Below are 12169 nucleotides of genomic sequence, written 5' to 3' on the forward strand. Positions count from 1 at the left end.
TTACAGGTGCGTGCCATCACATCTAGCTAATTTTTGCATTTTTAGTAGAGACTGGGTGTCACCATGTTGGTCAGGCTAGTCTCAAACTCATGACCTCGTGATCGGCCCGCCTCAGCCTCCCAAAGTATTGAGATTACAGTTATGAGCCACCGTGCCCGGCTTAACAGTGAGAAAGTTATCACAGTGCGTAGATCCGACCTAACTGATTCCATCTTGCTTCCATGTTCCTTCCCGAGCATAGGCCAAACTAACTTTGGGAAGAACTTAGTTTATAGTTTAACTTTGACACAAAGATTATAACAGCCCTTTCCTGAAACAAACCTCATTCTTGCCTGGGAATCAGACTGCCTTTGTAGGACTAACAAATTAGCCACAATATTATGGTTTACTGTTACAGCTCCTTTAGAATTTGTCTAGCAAGTTTTCTGGTCTTTACTGGAAAGCCCAAGAAAGTAATAATAATAAATTTATTTTATTTTATTTATTTATTTTTTTTGAGATGGAGTTTCACTCTTGTTACCCAGGCTGGAGTGCAATGGCACGATCTCGGCTCACCACAACCTCCGCCTCCTGGGTTCAGGCAATTCTCCTGCCTCAGCCTCCTGAGTAGCTGGGATTACATACAGGCACGCGCCGCCATGCCCAGCTAATTTTTTGTATTTTTAGTAGAGACGGGGTTTCACCATGTTGACCAGGATGGTCTCGATCTCTTGACCGTGTGATCCACCCGTCTCGGCCTCCCAAAGTGCTGAGATTACAGGCTTGAGCCACGGCGCCCGGCCCAATAATAATTTTTTTTAATGGCGGGGCATGGTGGCTCACGCATGTAATCCCAGCATTTTCGGAGGCTGAGGTGGGTGGATCACTTGAGGCCAGGAATTCAAGAACAGCCTGGCCAATATGGTGAAACCTCATCTCTACTAAAAAATATAAAACTTAGCCGGGCACGGTGGCTCAAGCCTGTAATCGCAGCACTTTGGGAGGCCGAGGCGGGTGGATCACGAGGTCGAGAGATCGAGACCATCCTGGTCAACATAGTGAAACCCCGTCTCTACTAAAAACACAAAAAATTAGCTGGGCATGGTGGCTCGTGCCTGTAATCCCAGCTACTCAGGAGGCTGAGGCAGGAGAATTGCCTGAAACCAGGAGGCGGAGGTTGCGGTGAGCCGAGATCGCGCCATTGCACTCCAGCCTGGGTAACAAGAGCGAAACTCCGTCTCAAAAAAAAAAAAAGAAAAAGAAAAAAAATACAAAACTTAGCTGGGCAGGGTGGTGCATGCCTGTAATCCCAGCTACTTGGGAGGCCAAGGCAGAGGTTGCGGTGAGCTGAGATCTTGCCACTGCACTCCAGTCTGGGTGACAAGAGTGAGACCCTATCCTATCTCATTTAAAAAAAAAAAAAAATGTAGAAGTCTGAAAATAGCAAGAGTTAGTAAGCATTTGAAACAAGCCAAGATTGCTCCACTACATTCCAACCTGGGTGACAGAGTGAGACTCCATCTCAAAAAAAAAAAAGGTAGAAGTCTGAAAATATCAAGAGTTAGTAATAGTAAGCATGTGAAACAACAGGAACATCGACATGCTACTGGCGCAACTATGCACAGCACAATCTCTTTGAAATAAAGCCAAAACTGGCATTACTTCAATGAAAAGTTGAATATGTACTTCTCTTTGCTCAAAAAGTAGTTCTTCTCCTAGGGAATACAAAATGGTATTAACCACATATGAAAATAACTACCATTACTTAATAAAGTGGAAGACAAAAACATCATATGGCATGTGCTAGTATGTGGCACATGCAAATCTGTCAGTAAGTAATGTTCTAGTGACCTCAGACTGCACCCAACCCAAGTGTGCATCAGCAGTAGAATGGAATTATAATGACAATATGATAACCATAGTGAAGAGCCAAGAACACAAAAAAATAACAGCTGTGCACAGTGCTGTGAGTGAATCTATGAATCTCATAAATGTAATGTTAAACAGAAAATGCAAGACTGGAGAGAAGAAAATGACCTACATAAACTCCAAATACAGATATAACTATACTACATATGTAGTAGAACTGAAAGAAACCGTTGGGTGGGGCACCATGGCTCACGCCTGTAATCCTAGCACTTTAGGAGGCCGAGGCAGGTGGATCACCTGAGGTTGGGAGTTCAAGGCCAGCCTGACCAACATGGAGAAACCCCGTCTCTACTAAAAATGCAAAAAATTTGCCAGGCGCGGTGGCTCACGCCTGTAATCCCAGCACTTTGGGAGGCTGAGGTGGGCGGATCACCTGAGGTCAGGAGTTTGAGACCAGCTTGATCAATATGGTGAAACACCATCTTTAAAAAAAAAAAAAAAATACAAAAAATTTACCGAGTTTCCCGTCCTGGAGGACGCCGTGGCAAGCAGGTGTTAGCCTCCAGCCCGGTTGTGGAAGGCGACAGTAGTCATGGCGATGTTTGAGCAGATGAGAGCCAACGTGGGCAAGTTGCTCAAGGGTATCGACAGGTACAATCCTGAGAACCTGGCCACCCTGGAGCGCTATGTGGAAACACAGGCCAAGGAAAATGCCTATGATCTGGAAGCCAACCTGGCTGTCCTGAAACTGTACCAGTTCAACCCAGCCTTCTTTCAGACCACAGTCACCGCCCAGATCCTGCTGAAGGCCCTCACCAATCTGCCACACACCGACTTCACCCTGTGCAAGTGCATGATTGACCAGGCACATCAAGAAGAACAGCCAATCCGGCAGATTTTGTACCTCGGGGACCTGCTGGAGACCTGCCACTTCCAGACCTTCTGGCAAGCCCTGGATGAAAACATGGACCTCTTGGAAGGTATAACTGGCTTTGAAGACTCTGTTCGAAAGTTCATCTGCCATGTCGTGGGTATCACTTACCAGCACATCGACCGTTGGCTGCTAGCCGAGATGCTCGGGGATCTATCGGACAGCCAGCTAAAGGTGTGGATGAGCAAATATGGCTGGAGCGCTGACGAGTCAGGGCAGATCTTCATCTGCAGCCAGGAGGAGAGCATTAAACCCAAAAACATCGTGGAGAAGATTGACTTCGACAGTGTGTCCAGCATCATGGCCTCCTCCCAGTAACCTCAGGTGTTTAATAAAGATGTGTTGACTCAGCAAAAAAAAAAAAAAAAAAAAAAAATTTACCGAGCGTGGTGGTGCATGCCTATAATCCCAGTTACTTGAGAAGCTGAGGTAGGACAATCGCTTGAACCTAGGAGAAGGAGGTTGTGGTGAGCTGGTGAGCCGAGATCAAGCCATTGTACTCCAGCCTGGGCAACAAGAGTGAAATGCTGTCTTAAAAAAAAAGAAAGGAAAAGAGCCAGGCGCGGTGGCTCAAGCCTGTAATCCCAGCACTTTGGGAGGCTGAGGCGGGTGGATCACGAGGTCAAGAGATCGAGACCATCCTGGTCAACGCGGTGAAACCCCGTCTCTACTTAAAATACAAAAAATTAGCTGGGCATGGTGGCGCGTGCCTGTAATCTCAGCTACTCAGGAGGCTGAGGCAGGAGAATTGCCTGAGCCCAGGAGGCAGAGGTTGCGGTGAGCCGAGATCATGCCATTGCACTCCAGCCTGGGTAACAAGAGCGAAACTCCGTCTCAAAAAAAATAAAATGGCCGGGCGCAGTGGCTCAAGCCTGTAATCCCAGCACTTCGGGAGGCCGAGGCGGGTGGATCACGAGGTCGAGAGATCGAGACCAACCTGGTCAACATGGTGAAACCCCGTCTCTACTAAAAATACAAAAAATTAGCTGGGCATGGTGGTGCGTGCCTGTAATCCCAGCTACTCAGGAGGCTGAGGCAGGAGAATTGCCTGAAACCAGGAGGCGGAGGTTGCGGTGAGCCGAGATCGCGCCATTGCACTCCAGCCTGGGTAACAAGAGCGAAACTCCGTCTCAAAAAATAAATAAATAAATAAATAAAAATAAAAGAAAATAAAATAAAATAAAGGAAAAGAAAAGAAAAACAAACAGTTACCGTAATAGTCCCATATCACATAGCATAAGAGAAATCAAGAAAGTACAGCTACATAAAATAAGGAGAAGACAGGTCTCAACATTACACACATCAATAAATCATCCAGTTAGGCCTGGCGTGGTGGCTCATGCCTGTAATCCCAGCACTTTGGAAGGCCGAGGCAGGGAGATCACGAGGTCAGGAGTTCGAGACCAGCCTGGCCAACATAGTAAAACCCTGTCTCTACTAAAAATACAAAAAAGGCCGGGCGCAGTGGCTCAAGCCTGTAATCCCAGCACTTTGGGAGGCCGAGGCAGGTGGATCACGAGGTCAAGAGATCGAGACCATCCTGGTCAACAGGGTGAAACTCCGTCTCTACTAAAAATACAAAAAGTTAGCTGGGCATGGTGGTGCGTGCCTGTAATCCCAGCTACTCAGGAGGCTGAGGCAGGAGAATTGCCTGAACCCAGGAGGCGGAGGTTGCGGTGAGCCGAGATCGCGCCATTGCACTCCAGCCTGGGTAACGAGCGAAACTCCGTCTCAAAAAAATAAATAAATAAATAAAAATACGAAAAATTACCCGGGTGTGATGGCAGGTGCCTATAATCCCAGCTACTTGGGAGGCTGAGGCAGGAGAATTGCTTGAACCCAGGAGGTGGAGGTTGCAGTGAGCCAAGATCACACCACCGCACTCCAGCCTGGTGACAGAGCAAGACTCCATCTCAAAAATAAATAAATAAATATTACCTGGTGCTGTGGCTCACACTTGTAATCCCAGCCCTTTGGTAGGCTGAGGTGGGCGGTTCACAAGGTTCGGAGTTCGAGACCAGCCTGACCAACGTGGTGAAACCCTGTCTCTACTAAAAATACAAAAATTAGCTGGGCGTGGTGGCGAGTGCCTGTAATCTCAGCTATTTGGGAGGCTGAGGCAGGAGAATTGCTTGAACTCGGGAAGCAAAGGTTGCAGTGAGCCGAGATTGTGCCACTGCATTCCAGTCTGGGCAACAGAGTGAGACCGTGTCTCAAATAAATAAATAATAAAAATAAATATATATATTTTTTAAAGATGGGGTTTCTCCATGATGGCCAGGCTGGTCTTGAACTCCTGACCTCAGGTGATCCACCCACCTCGGCCTCCCAAGGTGCTAGGATTACAAGCATGAGCCACCGAGACCAGAAAAAATAAATTAATTAAATTAAAATAAAATAAACAAAACACCCATTTAAAACCCTACTGACTGGTCCTATTGGCTCATGCCTATTATCACAGCACCTTGGGAGGCCAAGGCTAGCCGATCCCTTGAGCCCAGGAGTTCTATACCAGCCTGAGCAACATAGTGAGACCCCATCTCTAATAAAAATACAAAAAATTTGCCAGGCATGATGACATGCACTTGTAGTCCCAGCTACTTGGGAAGCTTAGGTGGGAGGATCACCTGAGCCTGGGAAGTTAAGGTTGCAGTGAGCCGTGATTGCAACACTGTACTCCAGCCTGGGCGACTGTCTCAAAAAACAAACAAACAAAAAAACCCCAACAAACTCTACTTAGTTTTATTTTTGCTTAAATCTTTAATAAAAGGCGAGGCCAGGCTCATGCTTGTAATCCCAGCACTTTGGAAGGATCGCTTGAGCCCAGCAGTTCAGCCTGAGCAACACAGTGAGATGCAGTCTAAAAAAACTAGCTGGGCATTTACCACTATGGCAGCAGGAACAACGAAGCCCAAGAGACCGAGGCTACAGGGAGCCATGTTTGCACCACTGCAATCCAGCGTGGGCAGCAGAACAAAATCCTGTCTCTTAAAGCAATAATAGAAATTTTAAAAAAAATAAAAGGCGACTGACTCCAATAATCTAAAGGGAAAATAGCGCAATAGCAACCTTGGAAAGACAGTTGCCAGGTAACAGCCACCCTTGGTACACGGAGGGTGAAATTAAGCCCAGCTCAAATACATAGAGCAGTTCTTTCAGGCAAATGTGTAAAGAAAAGTATCTTTCTTCAAAACAAAAGCTTTAAAGGACACCTACGGCTTTTAACTTGTAAATGTATTGCATGCAGTGCACCACGGTTATGCAAATGAGGCTGAGTCATTGCCCTTTAGATTAATGCTGTAGCTCCCAAGCGCGGCTGCAGCCTGAAAGGCAGGAAAAGGGCCAGTCCAGAGTCCACCTGGGAAACGGAACCAATTTGTTTTGTTCATCAATGCCCTAACTTGATTTCTTTTGGATGAAGGATTTCGTTGAATGCTTTAAAAAATTACGTCAGAGCTCTACATTTGACATGAGAGAAGGTTCACAATATAATGTTAAATGAAATATAAGAGGCAACTTACAGGGACTGGGCACGGTGGCTCATGCCTGTAATCCTAGCACTTTGGGAGGCCGAGGTGGGTGGATCACCTGATGTCAGAAATTCAACACCAGCCTGGCCATCATGGTGAAACCCCGTCTTTAAAAAACAAATAAATAAATAAATTTTTAAAAAGAGGCAACTTTGCCGGGCACGGAGGCTCAAGACTGTAATCCCAGCACTTTGGGAGGCCGAGGCAGGTGGATCACGAAGTCAAGAGATCGAGACCATCCTGGTCAAACATGGTGAAACCCCGTCTCTACTAAAAATACAAAAAATTAGCTGGGCATGGTGGCGCGTGCCTGTAATCCCAGCTACTCAGGAGGCTGAGGCAGGAGAATTGCCTGAACCCAGGAGACGGAGGTTGCGGTGAGCCGAGATCGCCCCATTGCACTCCAGCCTGGGTAACAAGAGTGAAACTCCGTCTCAAAAAAAAAAAAAAAAAGAGGCAACTTACAAAAATATTTAATATGATTACACTTTTGCTTCCAAAAATGCTCTTGTATGTGTGTGTTGGGCATGTATCTGTGTTACCAGTGGAGGGTGTCCAGGTTCTTGGCGTTTTGAACAAAGAACTGGACAAAACGTACAAACAAAGCAAGGAAAGAATGAAGCAACAGAAGTGGAGATTTGTTGAAAACAAAAGTACATTCTGGCCGGGCGCGGTGGCTCAGCCTGTAATCCCAGCACTTTGGGAGGCCGAGGCGGGTGAATCACGAGGTCGAGAGATCGAGACCATCCTGGTCAACATGGTGAAACCCCGTCTCTACTAAAAGTGCAAAAAATTAGCTGGGCATGGTGGCACGTGCCTGTAACCCCAGCTACTCAGGAGGCTGAGGCAGGAGAATTGCCTGAGCCCAGGAGCCGCCGTTGCGGTGAGCCGAGATCGCGACATTGCACTCCAGCCTGGGTAACAAGGGCGAAACTCCGTCTCAAAAAAAAAAAAAAAAAAAAAACAAACAAACAAAAAAAAAAACATACTACAGGGTGGAAGCAGTCCTGGTACAGGGACTCAAGAGCCCCAGAATTTTGTGGGGTTTAAATACCCTCTACAGGTTTCCCATTATCTACAAGGTATATACCCTATCTGAATGAAATCGTGGCCTGCAATCAGTCTGATTGGTTGTGGAAGGCAACCAGAGGATGAAGTGAAGTTACAAAGTTACACTCACTCCTATGCAAACCGCTGACTAGTTGCAAAAATCAACCAATCAGGCTGCGGGTGGTGGCTCACTCCTGGAATCTCAGCATTCTGGCAGGCCAAGGCAGGTGGATCACCTGAGGTCAGGAGTTCGAGACCATCCTGGCCAACATGATGAAACCCCATCTCTACTAAAAATAAAAAATGAGCCAGGCATGGTGGCACGCGCCTGTAATTCCACCTACTTGAGAGGCTGAGGCACAAGAATCGCCTGAACCCGAGAGGCGGAGGTTGCAGTGAGCCAAGACTGCACCACTGCACTCCAGCCTGGGTGACAGAGGGAGACTCCTAAAAAACAGACAAGACAAGAAAGCAACCAGCCAGTGGGCATGGTGGCCCATGCCTGTAATCCAAGCATTTTGGAGGCCAAGGCGAGCGGATCACCTGAGGTCGGGAGTTCAAGACCAGCCTGACCAACATGGTGAAACCCCGTCTTAAAAAAATGAAAAGGGGCCGGGCACGGTGGCTCAAGCCTGTAATCCCAGCACTTTGGGAGGCCGAGGCGGGTGGATCACGAGGTCGAAAGATCGAGACCATCCTGGTCAACATGGTGAAACCCCGTCTCTACTAAAAATACAAAAAAACTAGCTGGGCGTGGTGGTGCATGCCTGTAATCCCAGCTACTTAGGAGGCTGAGGCAGGAGAATTGCCTGAACCCAGGAGGCGGAGGTTGCGGTGAGCTGAGATCGCGCCATTGCACTCCAGCCTGGGTAACAAGAGCGAAACTCCGTCTCAAAAAAAAAAAAATGAAAAGGTAGGGCCGGGCGAGGCAGCTCATGCCTGTAATCACAGCACTTTGGGAGGCCGAGGCGGGCTGATCACGAGGTCAAGAGATCAAGACCATCCTGGCCAACATGGTGAAACCCTGTCTCTACTAAAAATACAAAAAAAAAAAAAAAAACTAGCTGGGCATGGGGCACATCCCTGTAGTCCCAGCTACTCGGCAGGCTGAGGCAGGAGAATTGCTTGAACCCGGGAGGCGGAGTTTGCAGTGAGCCAAGATTTCGACACTGCATTCCAGCCTGGCGCCTGGCGACGGAGCAAGACTCTGTCTCAAAAAATAATAATAATGAAATAAAAAATAAAAATAGGCCGGGCGCGGTGGCTCAAGCCTGTAATCCCAGCACTTTGGGAGGCCGAGGCGGGTGGATCACAAGGTTGAGAGATCGAGACCATCCTGGTCAACATGGTGAAACCCCGTCTCTACTAAAAAGTGCAAAAAAATTAGCTGGGCATGGTGGCACGTGCCTGTAATCCCAGCTACTCAGGAGGCTGAGGCAGGAGAATTGCCTGACCCCAGGAGGCGGAGGTTGCGGTGAGCCGAGATCGCGCCATTGCACTCCAGCCTGGGTAACAAGGGCGAAACTCCGTCTCAAAAAAAAAAAATAAATAAAACAAAAAAATAAAAATAAAAATAAAAATAGTGCCGGGCGCGGTGGCTCAAGCCTGTAATCCCAGCACTTTGGGAGGCCGAGGCGGGTGGATCACGAGGTCGAGAGATCGAGACCATCCTGGTCAACATGGTGAAACCCCGTCTCTACTAAAAATACAAAAAATTAGCTGGGCATGGTGGCATGTGCCTGTAATCCCAGCTACTCAGGAGGCTGAGGCAGGAGAATTGCCTGAACCCAGGAGGCGGAGGTTGCGGTGAGCCGAGATCGCGCCATTGCACTCCAGCCTGGGTAACAAGAGCGAAACTCCGTCTCAAAAAAAAAAAAAATAAAAATAAAAATAAAAATAAAATAAAAATAAAAATAAAAATAAAAATAAAGAGGGCCGGGCACGGTGGCTCAAGCCTGTAATCCCAGCACTTTGGGAGGCCGAGGTGGGTGGATCACGAGGTCGAGAGATCGAGACCAACCTGGTCAACATGGTGAAACCCCGTCTCTACTAAAAATACAAAAAATTAGCTGGGCATGGTGGCGCATGCCTGTAATCCCAGCTACTCAGGAGGCTGAGGCAGGAGAATTGCCTGAACCCAGGAGGCGGAGGTTGCGGTGAGCCGAGATCGCGCCATTGCACTCCAGCCTGGGTAACAAGAGCGAAACTCCATCTCAAAAAAATAAATAAATAAAAATAAAAATAAAAAAAATAAAAATAAAGAAAAAAAGAAAGCAACCAGCCAGGCACGGTGGCTCATGCCTGTAATCGCAGCACCTTGGGAGGCCGAGGTGGGTGGATCATGAGGTCAAGAGATCGAGACCATCCTGGCCAACATGGTGAAATCTGTCTCTACTAAAAAATACAAAAATTAGGCCAGGTGCGGTGGCTCATGCCTGTAATCCAGGCACTTTGGAGGCCAAGATGGGCAGATCACCTGAGGTCACGAGTTCAAGACCAGCCTGACCAACATGGTGAAACCCTGTCTTTAAAATAAAAAAAAATACAAAAATTAGATGGGCGTGGTGGTTCGCACCTATAATACCAGCTACTTGGGAGGCTGAGACAGGAGAATTGCTTGAACCCGGGAAGTAGAGGTTGCAGTGAGCCGAGATGGCACCACTGCACTCCAGCCTGGTGCCTGGTGACAGAGCGAGACTCTGCCTCAAAAAAAAAAAAAAAAAAGGCCGGGCGCGGTGGCTCAAGCCTGTAATCCCAGCACTTTGGGAGGCCGAGGCGGGTGGATCACAAGGTCGAGAGATCGAGACCAACCTGGTCAACATGGTGAAACCCCGTCTCTACTAAAAATACAAAAAATTAGCTGGGCATGGTGGCATGTGCCTGTAATCCCAGCTACTCAGGAGGCTGAGGCAGGAGAATTGCCTGAACCCAGGAGGCAGAGGTTGCGGTGAGCCGAGATCGCGCCATTGCACTCCAGCCTGGGTGACAAGAGCAAAACTCCGTCTCAAAAAAAAAAAAAAAAAAAAAAAAAACAATTAGAAACACTTTCAATTTTCTATCTGCGGCACAGAAAACGTTGTGGGTGGGGGAGGGCGGTTGCAAAGGGAGTAGCTTTCAGTCCTTTTGTTACTTAGGTGTGGAAAGTTGGGGTGTTCTTTTTGACTTAGCTCTAGAAAGTCATCGTGAATCAGCTTTAAGTTCCCTGCCTCCAGACCCTATTCTTCTGTCGAATATGCATAGAAAAAATACCCCGAAGGCTCACACACACACACACACACAATTATTTATTATGTTTTGGGAAATTTCTGGCTTAACATACTAAGAAAAAATAAAAATCGATAATGATTTACATTTCCTTTCCTCAGACATGGAAGCTGGCATTTTTCCAAGGAGTCTTGATTCCTTTTGATGGGAAAAGGTATTTACTCTTCAAGAATTGTCGGTCACAGCGGGCGTGGTGGCTCTCGCCTGTAATCCTACCACTTTGGGAGGCCGAGGTGGGTGGATCACCTGAGGTCAGGAGTTCAAGACCAACCTGGCCATCATGGTGAAACCTCATCTTTAAAATAAATAAATAAATAAAAAAGAATTGTCACTCAGGCGTGGTGGCTCACGCCTGTAATCCCAGCACTTTGGGAGGCGGAGGCAAGTAGATCATCTGAGGTCAAGAGTTTGAGACCGGCCTGGCCAACATGGTGAAACCCTGTCTCTGCTAAAAATACAAAATTCACTGGGTGTTGTGGCACATGCCTATAGTCCCAGCTACTCGGAAGGCTGAGACAGGAGAATTGCTTGAACCTAGGATGGGGAGGCCAAAGTGAGCTGAGTTGGAGCCACTGCTCTCCAGCCTCGGCAAGACAGAGCAAGACTCTGTCTCCAAAAAAAAAAAAAAAATGCACAAATGCACTTAACCTACCAAACATCCTAACTTAGCCTAGTCTACCTTAATGTAAGCTCATAACACTTTTATTTTTTTGAGACAAAGTCTCGCTCTGTTGCCCAGGCTGGAGTGCAGTGGGGTGATCTCGGCTCACTGCAGCCTCCGCCTCCCAGGTTCAAGTGATTCTCCTGTCTCAGCCTCCTGAGTAGCTGGGATTACGGGTGCCAGCCACCACGCTCAGCTAATTTTTGTATTTTAGTAGAGATGGTGTTTCACCATGTTGGCCAGGTTGGTCTGGAACTCCTGACTTCAGGTGATCCGCCAACCTCAGCCTCCCAAAGTACTGGGGTTAGAGGTGTGAGCCACTGAACCCAGCCAAGCTCACAATACTTATTTTAGCCTATATTCAGTCACAATCACCATACACAAAGTCTATTTTACGATAAACTGTTGAATATCTTATGTGCTTTATTTTATTTATTTATTTATTTATTTTGAGACGGAGTTTCGCTCGTTACCCAGGCTGGAGTGCAATGGCGCGATCTCGGCTCACCGCAACCTCCGCCTCCTGGGTTCAGGCAATTCTCCTGCCTCAGCCTCCTGCGTAGCTGGGATTACAGGCACGCACCACTATGCCCAGCTAATTTTTTGTATTTTTAGTAGAGACGGGGTTTCACCAGGTTGACCAGGATGGTCTCGATCTCTCGACCTCATGATCCACCCGCCTCGGCCTCCCAAAGTGCTGGGATTACAGGCTTGAGCCACCGCGCCCGGCTCTTATGTGCTTTATTGGACACTTGTACTGAAAGTGAAAAACAGAATGGTTGTATGGGACTCAAAGTCAATCTACTGAATTCATATCACTTTTGCACCATTGTAACATCAAAAAAATTGTAACCCTGGGACTGTCTGTAGCAAAACAGGATATAG

General features: G+C 47.4%; 1 non-coding gene and 1 pseudogene across 1 annotated transcript; both read left to right on the top strand.

The window, feature by feature from the left end:
* The first annotated feature begins 386 nt into the window (after positions 1–386).
* LOC120366684 (U7 small nuclear RNA) lies at positions 387–448 on the top strand. Its single transcript, XR_005581264.1, has one exon. It is a non-coding gene; the product is annotated as a U7 small nuclear RNA (small nuclear RNA).
* Positions 449–2349: 1901 nt separating this feature from the next.
* Positions 2350–3165, top strand: LOC120366563 (eukaryotic translation initiation factor 3 subunit K pseudogene; annotated as a pseudogene).
* The last annotated feature ends 9004 nt before the right edge of the window (positions 3166–12169 follow it).

Source organism: Saimiri boliviensis, chromosome X (genome assembly GCF_048565385.1).
Source record: "Saimiri boliviensis isolate mSaiBol1 chromosome X, mSaiBol1.pri, whole genome shotgun sequence".
Taxonomy (NCBI): domain Eukaryota; kingdom Metazoa; phylum Chordata; class Mammalia; order Primates; family Cebidae; genus Saimiri; species Saimiri boliviensis.